The 12,695-nt window shown below is 28.0% G+C and overlaps 1 long non-coding RNA gene across 1 annotated transcript; it reads left to right on the top strand.

Annotated features, from left to right (window-relative positions):
• The first annotated feature begins 2,229 nt into the window (after positions 1-2,229).
• LOC142327106 (uncharacterized) lies at positions 2,230-9,097 on the top strand. The gene is made up of 3 exons (XR_012756916.1): positions 2,230-2,301; positions 5,851-6,003; positions 8,970-9,097. It is a non-coding gene; the product is annotated as an uncharacterized LOC142327106 (long non-coding RNA).
• The last annotated feature ends 3,598 nt before the right edge of the window (positions 9,098-12,695 follow it).

The following is a 12,695-nucleotide window of genomic DNA, read 5'->3' as shown; positions in this document are numbered from 1 at the left end:
AAGAACTTTTATCTAGATCATTTGGACCATCTTTGTAGCAGTAGCTTACTCTCTAAGGTAAAACATATGTACCAAGTTTCAAGGGTTAGCTCTTCAAGTCCCTATTTTCAATTCTATTTAATTTAACCCTTCCTAAGGTTGCTAATCAAAATAATATTTATTTATCTTTCCTAGATTCCCCTCTAAAAATAACAATGCCAAATTCAGTTATCCAGGAAGTAGGAAATTTAGTGATAAATGAAACAATAGGGGCATTTCTATTTCTATTTGTATGGATAGTGCTTAAAGCGAAAGATGAAGCTTGAAGCAATGTAAACTTGTCAGTGAGGTGATATAACAGCTGAATTCACAGTTTCTTTAAAATTTTTTTTTAAATTAATGTACAATTGCTGTAATGTAATCAATGCCTCCTATTTTCAATAGTAATAAAGAAAAAAATACCTGCTCAAATTTTTCATCTAACTCAGCTTAGAACCATGTAGCTCAGATAATTTAAAACCAAAATAATTTTTTTTCAGCAGATTTTTTCACATTTTTTTATAATATGTTAGCCCTGTTGTCTGAGTGATTCAGGAGTTCTGAAGTGGAAAATAAAGTTTTTTCCATTCTCAAGCCAAAGATTGTAAAATAGTTCAAGACATGTCTATACTTCCTGTCTTGGTTGTACAGCTTTCCTACAGCTAGGTTCAAAGAGGTCATTACATCACCATTTCCAGATTTCTACAAATTATTGAACTGTATCATTTTTTATTTTTTCATTAATCTGCTTGTATTTCAATATTCAAACGTAATGATTGTAATGCATTTGTGGTTTTGTAAAATTTTGTGTAATTATTGCATATATATGTAAAATTAAGATGCATTTATTTTCCACTAATTTCCAAACATTTAAATGAATAGATTACCCTCAAAGTTTAGTTTATTAATATCATAAGAAACATTATTTAAAATTAGAGAACAAAAACAATTTATTTACTCTGATTTGATGTATACAAATTATTAGATATAACTGAAACAGAAAATATCAATTTCTGCACTATGACTAAATATACAATATAAAAATTAAATTAATTATTTTTTTAAGAAAGTTTTTTCCTAATTTTTATTGACTTCTTTTAGAGTGACATGCAAATGAAACGCTATATCTTGGGCAAGCAATAAGTATATTATAATGAAATGATGCTATCTAATTTTATTTTCATTATAATAAATAATTCAACGTTTATTTACATTGGAAAAGAAAGTATGATATTATTTTGCATTAGTTTATGACTGAATGTTTCATTAAATTCATTTGTCATTTTATTACATTACCTTTCTCAATTAAATTGCCATTAAAGATTAAAATAATAACAATTATTTACTGTTCATCATGCATGTTACTAAATTATACATTTAATTTTTTTCTATTTTTTGTTAATATTTGTAAAATATATAAGAGTAATGGTTAGCGGGTAAAGTATTATAATTTACTATATTGCCAAAAGTTTTTGTTTTATTCATCAGTAAGCTATTTCATTCAGTTTTATTAATATAAATTTATAAAAACTTACTTTATCATTTTTTTTCAATATAATCATGTCTTTTGTTGGTACAATTATGCCTAAAAAATGTTTTATGTTAGTTCTGATAATTTTTTGTACCAATTGGCAATTATATCAATCGTATTCTCCATACCCTGGTCAGGATTGGCTTATTCCATACCCTGGAGACAAAGTTTCTTGGGAGGCGTACAAAGTAAGAACAATCCGTTATTTTAATTTTTTTTAGCAATAAGAATAATAATTTTCACTTGTATGTATCAGAATATATCAACTTTTGTTTGTATTCTGTCCTACTTTAGTAATATTTTCATTTATCTTCAGCATTCATTTATCTTTGACATTATTGTGAGTTGTGTGTTGAAATGCTGGATAGGTAGGCTAATTTTATTTTGTATTTTAGCAATCTGTGCCTACGCATAATGTTATATTTTATAATGATAAATAAATTGAGTATTCTAACAATTATACTCAATGCTTAACAACTTTACAGCTGAAAAAGCAGCCTTTATCATAAATAAAAAGTAACTAAATAAGTAGTAATTGATTTATTTTGTAAGAATGATTATTTATTCTATTCATTTATTTATTTGTCTATTTATTTATTCTCCTTCTAGAAAACATGTGTTCTTGTCATTCATTGATGAGGGAGCTTGTGTGTCTTGGAGCGTGTATGGAAACCACATTACCCATACCTTAAGTACTACCATGACAAGTGTCTCTGTAAAGAGTTCAAAAAGGAATAGCAGCAATTTCAGTGGTATAAAACTCATATACTTGCTTTAATACTGCGACTAAAAGGAATATAAAACTGCCACTGTAATTTTAAAGAAAATTTTTTTCTTTGTAATTTATTATTGAATTAAGCTCTTGAGTAAATTGATTCAAAAGTAAAGTAGTTCTGAAACTGGATCTCTTTGCGGGGGAAGTATTCAAGAGAGCAATTAGAAAATATAAAAGCATGAATACTTGTTAATAAATGTGCTAAGCTAGATAATTCTAAATGATAAAATTAGAGTTAAAAAGAATAGGACTTAATAATATAATGTAAAAAGAACATAAATATTTTACTGCGAAGCTAAATCTCATGGCAGTAATATTCTGTATTGCAGTACTTATTACAACTACTAACAATTATAATTTTTTTCTGTGATTCATTCAAAAAAATGAAAGAAGGTACACATGGGTGAGACCAAGATGTATGGTAAACTTTAAACTACATTTTGCTAAGACAGAGATTGTAAAACCAAATATCTAGTAAAAGAAAATGGAGCTGGTACAGTAAAGAATTCAATTTAGTTGTGGTATGGTGTCATTTAAATATGAGTGAAGATAAAACTTGTAGCAAAGAAATTGGTTCAAACAAATTGAATTAATATGTGTTCAAATTTTAAGAAAGAATAATTAAATGCCAAGAATAGTCCCAAAATAAATATTGAAAAAATTACTAGATTATTTTTTGAATAAAAGGAAATATTTATAGATATAGGAACAGTTTCGAGGTGGAGATCCAGAATGATCCTTGTAACTTTAGAAATAGCAGCCTGAAGAAGTATAAGATGGAATTTTCTAATATAACCACTGTTTGCAAGCAAATAAGATATATCAACACCAAGCTTACAAATATGATCCCTTCCCACCTTATTTAGGAGAGAAGTGATAAAATAGTTTATCTTAACATGAATCAAAGAAAATGGATAATTGAAAATTTTTTTTGAAATTAGTAGCTTAAAACTCTCTATTTAATATTCTACAGCCTAATTATCCTACTTATTGATAATTATTAAATTAACTTAAATCATAACTTTAATGTTATTAACCTGGATAGCTATCATTATTTCTCCTTAATGGTCTATAGTTATAGTATGCAGTATATAGTATCTCAAAATAATAATTGTAAAAACAAACACCATATACAGTTATAGAAAAAACTAATAAACTACAAATAGTTAACTTTTGTGGAATCCTGCATCATCAGTTGGTACATAATTCTATAATTATATTAAAAACTTAAATGAAGATGTAAAATCTAGCAATTATAAATTTTTTTTTCTTTTTTTTTGGTTTAATCTTTGGGACCACTGTTAGGTATTTTATTTCAGAAGATGACGTGAATGATAATTTTTGTAGCATGTGAAAATGTCATGCCTGACTCGGATTCGAACCCAGGACCTCCAGATGAAAGGCCGAAATGCTACCACTCGCGCCATAGAGGTCGGAAGCAATCAAAAACTGGAGTAACATAATGTTACTATCAACTGGAACTGTGTAGATTTAAAATGTCATGTAACTGTTTGTAAATATTGTTGTCAACTTGCTATGTCTTTAATTAAAGTGTCATTTTTAAATAACTATCTGTTGATTAATAATTTTATGTTTTTCTTTAAATTTATATGCAATATTTTTCAAGTACATTCATTTTTTTATTGTTACAAATTTTTAAAATTTCTAAATTATCTTTATAATCAATGATATTATGTTTATATTGTAGCAGACAGCCGTGTTAGATACACCTCTTTTCTTGTTTTGTAGGCGTTATAATGTTCTGAGAATTTTCTTTTAAAGGATCTGTTAATTTTACAAATATAGATTTTATTACATTCATTACATTTAATGTTGTATATTCCACTTAAAATTTCTCCATCTTTATTATTAATATTATTATTTATTAAATATTTTATAATATGGTTATTTGGTTTGTAAGCTTTCTTCTGTATTTATTTTTTATCATAAACATCAATAATTTTTTCTATTACTTTATTTGTATATTTGTATTGTAAGAAAAAATTGTTAATAACCTCTTTGTTATTTTCTTGTAATTTTGTAAAATTATTATGGTATTTAATTTTTTTTTAAATATCTTTACTCTAATTTCAACATGAAAACCATAAAATACTGCTATTTATTTTATTGTATCTATTTCCTTCTTGAGTTTGTTTTCAGTGTTTTGTATATTGTAAAGCCTTAAAAATCAGGTTTTTATATGTACCAATTTTGTGACCATGGATGATTAGAATATACACGTATTGTGGTGCTATTCATTGTGGGTTTTCTATAACAAGTTGTTCTTTTAATGTTTTTATTTCAATTTCAGTATCTAAAAAGTATATTTTTCTGATTTCTTCCATTTCATATGTAAATTTTAAATTATCATTATAATTGTTGAGTTTATTCAAAATGATTAAATGTTGATTATTTATAACTGGATTGTACATGACGAGTATATCGTCTACATATCTTATTGTATTAGCGTAATATACAGTATTAACGAAAAATATAATAACTGATTACTACCACCAGCGAACAAGGGCTGTTTTGTCCTTCTGCTGGTTGGTGCCAATTATCAATATAATTATGTTATTTATATTTACTTTAGTATATGTTTAAATATTTATATATAAATATGAGTATATTTCCTTTCATATGTTATTGTATTCTCTGTATTTGTATTAAAAACTTTTTGGCATTTAATAAATGAAATAAAATAGATTATTAAAAAAAATATATAAAAAAAATAAATTTAAGACCAGTGAAAACTTTAGGTAAAAGGATAAATGTTTTTATAAAACCAATGAGAGGACGTATGAGATATACCTTAAGTCACCAGATTAGACTAAAATAGGTAAGAACTCCTTGTCCTCAAAATGTATGTAATTGCAATTTTGAATTGTCACATTTATATTATCATAATTTTTTAAATAACAATATTTCTGCAATATTAAAAATATTTTTTGATTTTATTAAGTATTTTTCTATCAAGTTTGTTTTATTTTAAATAGAAATCAAAGTTCTAAAATTTGATTGATTTTCAATTGGTTTAAAAAAAAAATAGGATTATTTTCTTCAAATCAAGAACAGATTATTATTTTTTTTCATTTTTCATCCATGTTCAGTAGTATTACATCTGATTAAATAAAGAATTTACATTTAAATAAAAATACGTATTGTATATTTATATCACATACATAATAAATTAATGTTCAACAAATTTTTTTGACTCTTAACATTTTAAACAACAGACTGGTTATGACAAAAATAAAACAAGATAAAAATGATTTTTTAGTCTCCTACAGCTAACAAAATTTTGTTTATAATTTAATTACTTTTTTTTAAATTAAGTTTTTAACAATTACAGAATTGTATTGTTCTTGCAGTTTAATTGCAGTTATGTTTAGTAACTGGATATAATTGGTTAAAATGTTTCTTACTATTACTATTCTAAGGTGTGAGTGTGATTTTGGAAATATTTGGTTAAATTAGGTTTTATGTATGGTTAGTGTTGATTGTTTTATGATTTGTTGAATTTCAGATAGCATTTAATAAATATTATCCTGATGAAAGAATAGATTTCGTTCGTTATCTAAGATTTCAAGAAAAGGTTGAATCCATGAAGTATCATAATGCTTTATATAGATTAGGACAAGAACCATTTCTAGAGGGTATAAACCAGTTTACTGATATGGTAAGTATTGTACATCTTCTTTCAGCATATTATAAAAAAAAATATTTTTAATATCAGTTTTAACAAGATTGGGGTGATAATACCATTCCAATTGAGTTGTAATATATCTCAATCTATTTGAGCTTGTACTCAAATAGATTGAGTACAATTGGAATGGTATTATATTATGCCAAAGCATAAATGTAAATTTATGCTTTGGCCATAAATTTACATTCATGGCCAAAGCAGCTTGGCCATGAATGTAAATTAGCAGTTTATTTACTAGTTCATGGATACCAGTGTTCTTTGGTGGTTGGATTTCAATTAATCACACATCTCAGGAGTGGTCGACCTGAGACTGTATAAGACTACACTTCATTTACATTCATACATACCTTCAGTCATCCTTTGATGTAGATACCTTATGGTGGTTCCGAAGTCTAAACAAAAAGACGTCTTATGGCCTAACAAAGTAGGTCAAATTTATTTTTTTAAATTTAAAAAAAAGGATATTAATGAGGTAGGAATGTGCTGGGTGATAAGTTTTGTTAACACAGTTTGATCTGGGTTCTAAAGACTTATCTCTAAATTAGATATTTCATTAAATTAGACTTTCATTAAATATTTGATATTTCATTATAATTTGTATGTTTTTTCTTAAAGCAGGTAGCAAAATTAAAACCATACATTATAACAATGAAATTTTTATGTAATGAAATGTTTACATAAAAATTGTTTAGTGCATTCCTATCTGATGATTGAATTTTTAGCAGGAGTGCTGCTGTTATATACCATCATTATAGACTTTTGTCTACAAAGGATTCATTAAAGTTGTTTTTGGGATTATTGGTATTCTGCTAGTATTACATTATGAAGTTCTGTATTATGAATTTTTAAACTGAATACTTGTAAGTTTTTCTTATTGAGAGTGAGTAAAAGAACACTAAATCCATACTTTTAATTTGCAAAATTGGCTAGACTTTCATCACCTGATTTTTAGTTATTTGAAATTATTTAATTACAGGATGATAAACTTTGCAATAAGCTGTTATAAAGCATTTGTTTATTTTAAAAGTTTTAGTACTAAACTCACACTTATGTGGCTTATTACTAAAATAGCCTTGTGTTCAACAGAAATCTTATTTCTGGGATCTCCTGGATGAAAATACTTTTAATTGATTGTTATAAGATTGAGAAAATATTTATCTAAATTATATGTAGTCCTGAGTTTATACATAATTTAGTCGATTATATATTACTTTTATTTATGTATTTGTTGTTATTTATAATTGTTATTGTAGTATGCGTTTAATTATTTTAATTTTAACCTCTCATGATCGTGTTTAAATGTTTGTGAAAAACATTGTGGCTGAATAGACGGGATTATTCTTAACACATTCACTGCTTGCTTTTCATCTATGTGTTAACCCTTGTTGAGTTATTTTTTTGTTTTAAACTCGCGTAAGTATACTAGTTATTAACATTTATATACATATAGGAATGTAAAAGTTATTGTATACGTCTAGGAATATATAAAGTTTCATCTTCCATGTGCACCACACACTAAAGCTATCCATGTGCACCACACTGGATTTATACTATCCATGCTGTACACTCACTTGAATGTGATTGATTTGTAAATTTCTTACTTGTTCATGCTGGTAATTTATGTTGACTAATTTTCTAGTCTTTTAATTAGATAAAAATAATTTATTTCTTTATTTTATGAAAAAAGAAAGACCTAATTTTATGGTTATTACTGATAAAAATTCTCTGTTAAATTTACGTGTAATCAAGTTATTCCATTTATCAATAATTGATTTAGAATTTTCTATTTTACTTTTGTACCAGTTAGAATAATTTAGTTTACTTTCATATGATTTCACCTATCAACTGACTTTTTTACTACCGGAAAATTAGTTTTTAAATAAATTCCTCTGAATGTTTTAGAATGTATCTGAAAAACAAGTAAAGTAACTATATTATTTATATTTTAAATACATAATGAAATAATACATTGTATATTTTAACTTTTTATTTAAAAAAATAATAAAAAAAATTAAAAATACTTATACAATTTTATTATAAATGATACAAGTAATCATTAAAAATATTAATTTAAAATGAAAGTAATAGTATCAATATATAACTATAAAATAAAAGTAACATAGAATTATCTGATCAATAATAACTGAAATATAAATAATTTATAAAATAAATGTATTTATTATAAATTTATTCGCTTTCAAAAGTGATAAAATTTCAGGCAAATTAAAAATTTCTCCAAAAAAGCAGTTCAGTCTCATTACAAACTAACTGCATAGTAACAAATTATAAATGTTTCTTATGCGCTAACAAATGATACCGAGTGAATAGTAACATGCTGATCTCCACCAATAGAGATAGAAAAGAGGCTGTATTACCATGCATATGTGCGTAGTCAGCAGGTTGCATGTATGCATAGACTATGCATCTGTAAGTGTTCACTGCTGGATGTGTTAATATATATAATACAAGAAAAAGGAGAATAATCAGTGATGTTAATTATAAATAACCTTAACAAAATTAAATTGTTTCAAAAAACCAGAATGAAAGTAAATATTCATATCATTTTGTCCTTTAAACGCCTACATCAAAATAAAATCAGCTAGTAATAACAAACTTACTCAGTCTAGCACTAACTTAAAGTCAAGTTTGTGTTTATATTTAGCTTTAAAATAAAATAATACTAGTATTTAAGGGATTGTTTGTGTGCATTAGTGAGACACTCATTATGAAGGACAAGTTACGCAACAACTGATACTAAGAAGTATAATGCAACAGTGTGCTACTCATCATCTGTATGTGCCTGCTTAGTTTTGGGGACCAATGATATCCCATACAAAATGTCCTTTCATGAAGTGTCTTATCTATTGCATCTCATTAGGTATATCCTGATTAAACATACATTACATTAAGTATTGATTGAATACATCTGTTTGTTTTAGAAACCGCAAGAAATTCAAAAGATTTATGGATTCAATGAAAAATGTTAGTCTATAGAATCAATAGACTATCAATAGAAGATTAATATAGGAACGATAGACTATAATCAAAGAATTTTGCAAATTTAAAGCATTCTTCTATAATAAGTTCTTTTTATTATAAATTATTAATGGAAAATGAATAATTTGATTTCTTTCTATCTTTGGATATTAATTAATTGAAGATATAAAAAAAATAATAAAATTTGTGTTTTTTTTCCTTCCTATCATATTTCATTTAAATTTCATTCATATTTTAACAAGAAAGATAAGGTAAATGAAATGATATAATCAATAATGGCAAACCATAACTGAAAAATTAACAGGTTCGAGATCAATTGAACTAGAAGCTAGTGCCTTTAGATTACAATTGTTACTGTTGATATTGTAATTATCTCATGATGAGCTGAAGCAGTATATTGTTGCGAGTTTGCGGCTCGATCAGGATATTGAGATACAATTGAAGATATTTATATAATTACAATTTATTAGTTAAAGAACATAAATCAAACAGACAAATCTATAATAACAATAATAATTTTTTTTAGTACAGTAGAACAGCTAGTTGAGTCTTTGTATATTGTATATTGAACAAAAAAACTAATAATGTACATATAACATTAATATATATAGATAAATAACAAGTTTACATATACATAAGTAACAATAAATGTAAGAAATGAATCTATGCATACCATGATAGTAATCCAAAAAATAACAGAATAACAGATGTAATTTTCATATTATTATTTGATGTCTAAAAATAGTTAGTAAAAGTGAATTAAACAATTTCACAACAATTTGAAAACGAGAACAAATATAATCATTAATTAAATACATTCCATCAGAAAAAAAACAGAAAAAGCAACAGGGCATAAATGATACATGATACAAGTATAATGAGTATTGATATTAGTACATATGATACATGATACAAATCAATAACAAGTTAACATATACATAAATAACTAATAATACAACATTTTAAACGAACAAGAAGCTATTTATAGAATGAAAAATAGGAGGAAAAAAGGGTGGCCGAAAGGCAAAAAACCCTATTTATTTATTAACAGGGAATAAAAAAAGTAAATATTAGCAAGTCGATTCTACAGTGAAACATTAATGGATGTTTGTCAAACATCCATGAGCTCCAGCGCTTGGTATATGATGTTGATCCAATTTGTATAAGACTGCAAGAAACAGATTTCTGCCTAAATGAAAATTTCCATTTAAGAAGATACGATACATTTTGGTGAGATCAACCACCAAATATAATAGTTAGAGGTGGAGTAGCCATATTAAGATCGACTAAGCTTTCGCCGAAGCTGTTTATCTAAATACAAATTTACAAGCAGTCGCAACCAGAATGAAGTGTCCGCTTCAGATCACTATCTGCAGCATATAGTTGCCGAATTTTGATTGGAAGGAGGATTACATAGTACGATTAATTTCTCAGCTTCCCCCACCCATACTACTGGTGGGCGATTTCAATGCGCATAATTCTCTTTGGGGGTCGGATTGAGTAGATTCCCGTGGAAGAGAATTGGAAAGGTCCTGCTGAATTCTGATCTCGTTCTGTTAAATGATGTGCCAGAGATAGATGGATCGACGTACTCTATAGATCTAGCACTTAATAAGTGGATCGATAGCACCGAGATACATCTTCCGTGTTTTAGAGGATCTACATGGAAGCCATCATTTTCCGGTGCAAATTTTAACTGATTTTACGAAGAAAATACATCCCATCTCCAAAAGATTTCTGTTTGATAAGGCAGACTGGACGAGCTTCACAGCTAAGACGATACTCCCTGAAAAACTGGAGTTATCGAAGCCAATGTTGACGCTATAACTAATGCAATACTTGACTCGGAATCAAGATATATTCTCAAAACATTTGGGAAACTTAAGAAGCGACCCGTTCCGTACTAGAACGATGAAATAAGTGAAGCTATCAAAAGAAAGAAAAAAGCGTATAACGCCTTTAAGAAACGTCCCACAGTAGAAAATCTATTTGCCTTTAAAAAATACAGGGCGTATGCAAAAAGACTTATGATAGACTCTAAAAAACAATCCTGGCAGAAATACGTGTCATCCATTGACAGAAAACAGCTGCGTCAGACGTTTGGAAGAAAGTGAAGGCGATTTGTGGGCGTACAAACTTTACTCCCATAATTAGCCTTCACTATGAAGATGAAATTAGAGATACTCCAAACGAAATTGCAGAGTTATTAGCCAATCACTTCGAAACAGCCAATAAAACGACTAACTACGATTAAGATTCTAGGACGAAAAAGCAGAACTGAAGGTTTACTAAATTTCAGAACTGAAATAAATTATTCATAAAATGTGCTTTTTAAAATAGAAAAATTTGTGAAAGCGTCGTAGAAAGCATACAACACAGCTGTTGGTCCGGATCAAATTCATTATAACACGATCAGGCAGCTAAATATCACTGCAAAACGTAGATTTTTTTTAGTATTATATAATCAGATATGGCGGGATGGAATGTACCCGCAGCAGTGGAAAAAAGCACACATTGTTCCAATGCCAAAGAAAGATAAAAATTTGACAGATCCCAATAGTTACCGTCCTATTACTTTGACGTGCGCTATGGGAAAAAATGATAAATAATCGACTCGTTTGGATTTTAGAAAAAGAAAATCTCATATCCTCACATCAATCAGGTTTTCGGCAATACCACTCTACTACCGATCGAATGATCAACTTAGAGAACATCATATACAGCAGCTTTATCAGAAGAAAACATTGTGTCGGAGTCTTCTTTGATCTGTAGAAGGCATTCGATATGACCTGGTGACCTGGAATAATGCTCCAGATAGATGAATGGGGTATTCGTGGCAATCTGCCAGTTTTACTCTGCAACTATATGAACGACCGTACTTTCCAAGTTCGCGTCAACAATGAATATTCAGCAGAAAAAACCTTGGAAAATGGCACACTACAAGGTTCGCCGTTGAGCGGTACCTTGTTTACGATCGCCATCAATGAACTAATAATAGCCATTCCAGTAGAAATCAGCATAAAAGATTATGTTGATGATCTGGCAATTGTGTATGCCATAACAAAATAGCTATGGTGAAGACAAATTACAACGAGCGATTAACTTAATGAAGTTGCGAGGAGTAATGAATTCCAATTTTCACTAGAAGACCCGTGCTGTGTACAGTTCTGTAGGAAGAAAATTCCTCACCGAAGTCCTGTTTTGACCATCGACGACAATTCAATAGAATATAAGGATAATGTGAGATTTTTAGGTCCGTTACTGGATAAATCCCTTACATGGGGATTACGTATACAGGACTTGAGTAATAGATGCAAAAAAGCCCTAAACATTATTAATTGTTTATCCAACTGGGAGATAAACAGATACCATTGAGGCTGTATAAAGCATTGGTTCAATCGAAACTCGACTACGGATGTATAGTATATGTATCCGCTAGGAAGTCGGATTTAAGAAAGTTAGACGTAATACACAATAGCGGAATACGATACGCGATAGGCGCATTTCGTGCAAGTCCGGTGACTGGTCTAATGTCCGAAGCCTGAATAATGTCACTACATTATATAAGAGAGATCCTATTACTAAGATACGCAGCAAATATATGGGCCTTTCCTACCCATATAAATAACCAACTTTTTAACAATCATCCTTTGGCTGCAGTATATGAC

Source organism: Lycorma delicatula, chromosome 6 (assembly GCF_047948215.1).
Source record: "Lycorma delicatula isolate Av1 chromosome 6, ASM4794821v1, whole genome shotgun sequence".
Taxonomy (NCBI): Eukaryota; Metazoa; Arthropoda; class Insecta; order Hemiptera; family Fulgoridae; genus Lycorma; species Lycorma delicatula.
The sequence above is the reverse complement of the archived record's forward strand: the minus strand, read 5'-3'. Positions and strand labels throughout refer to the sequence as shown.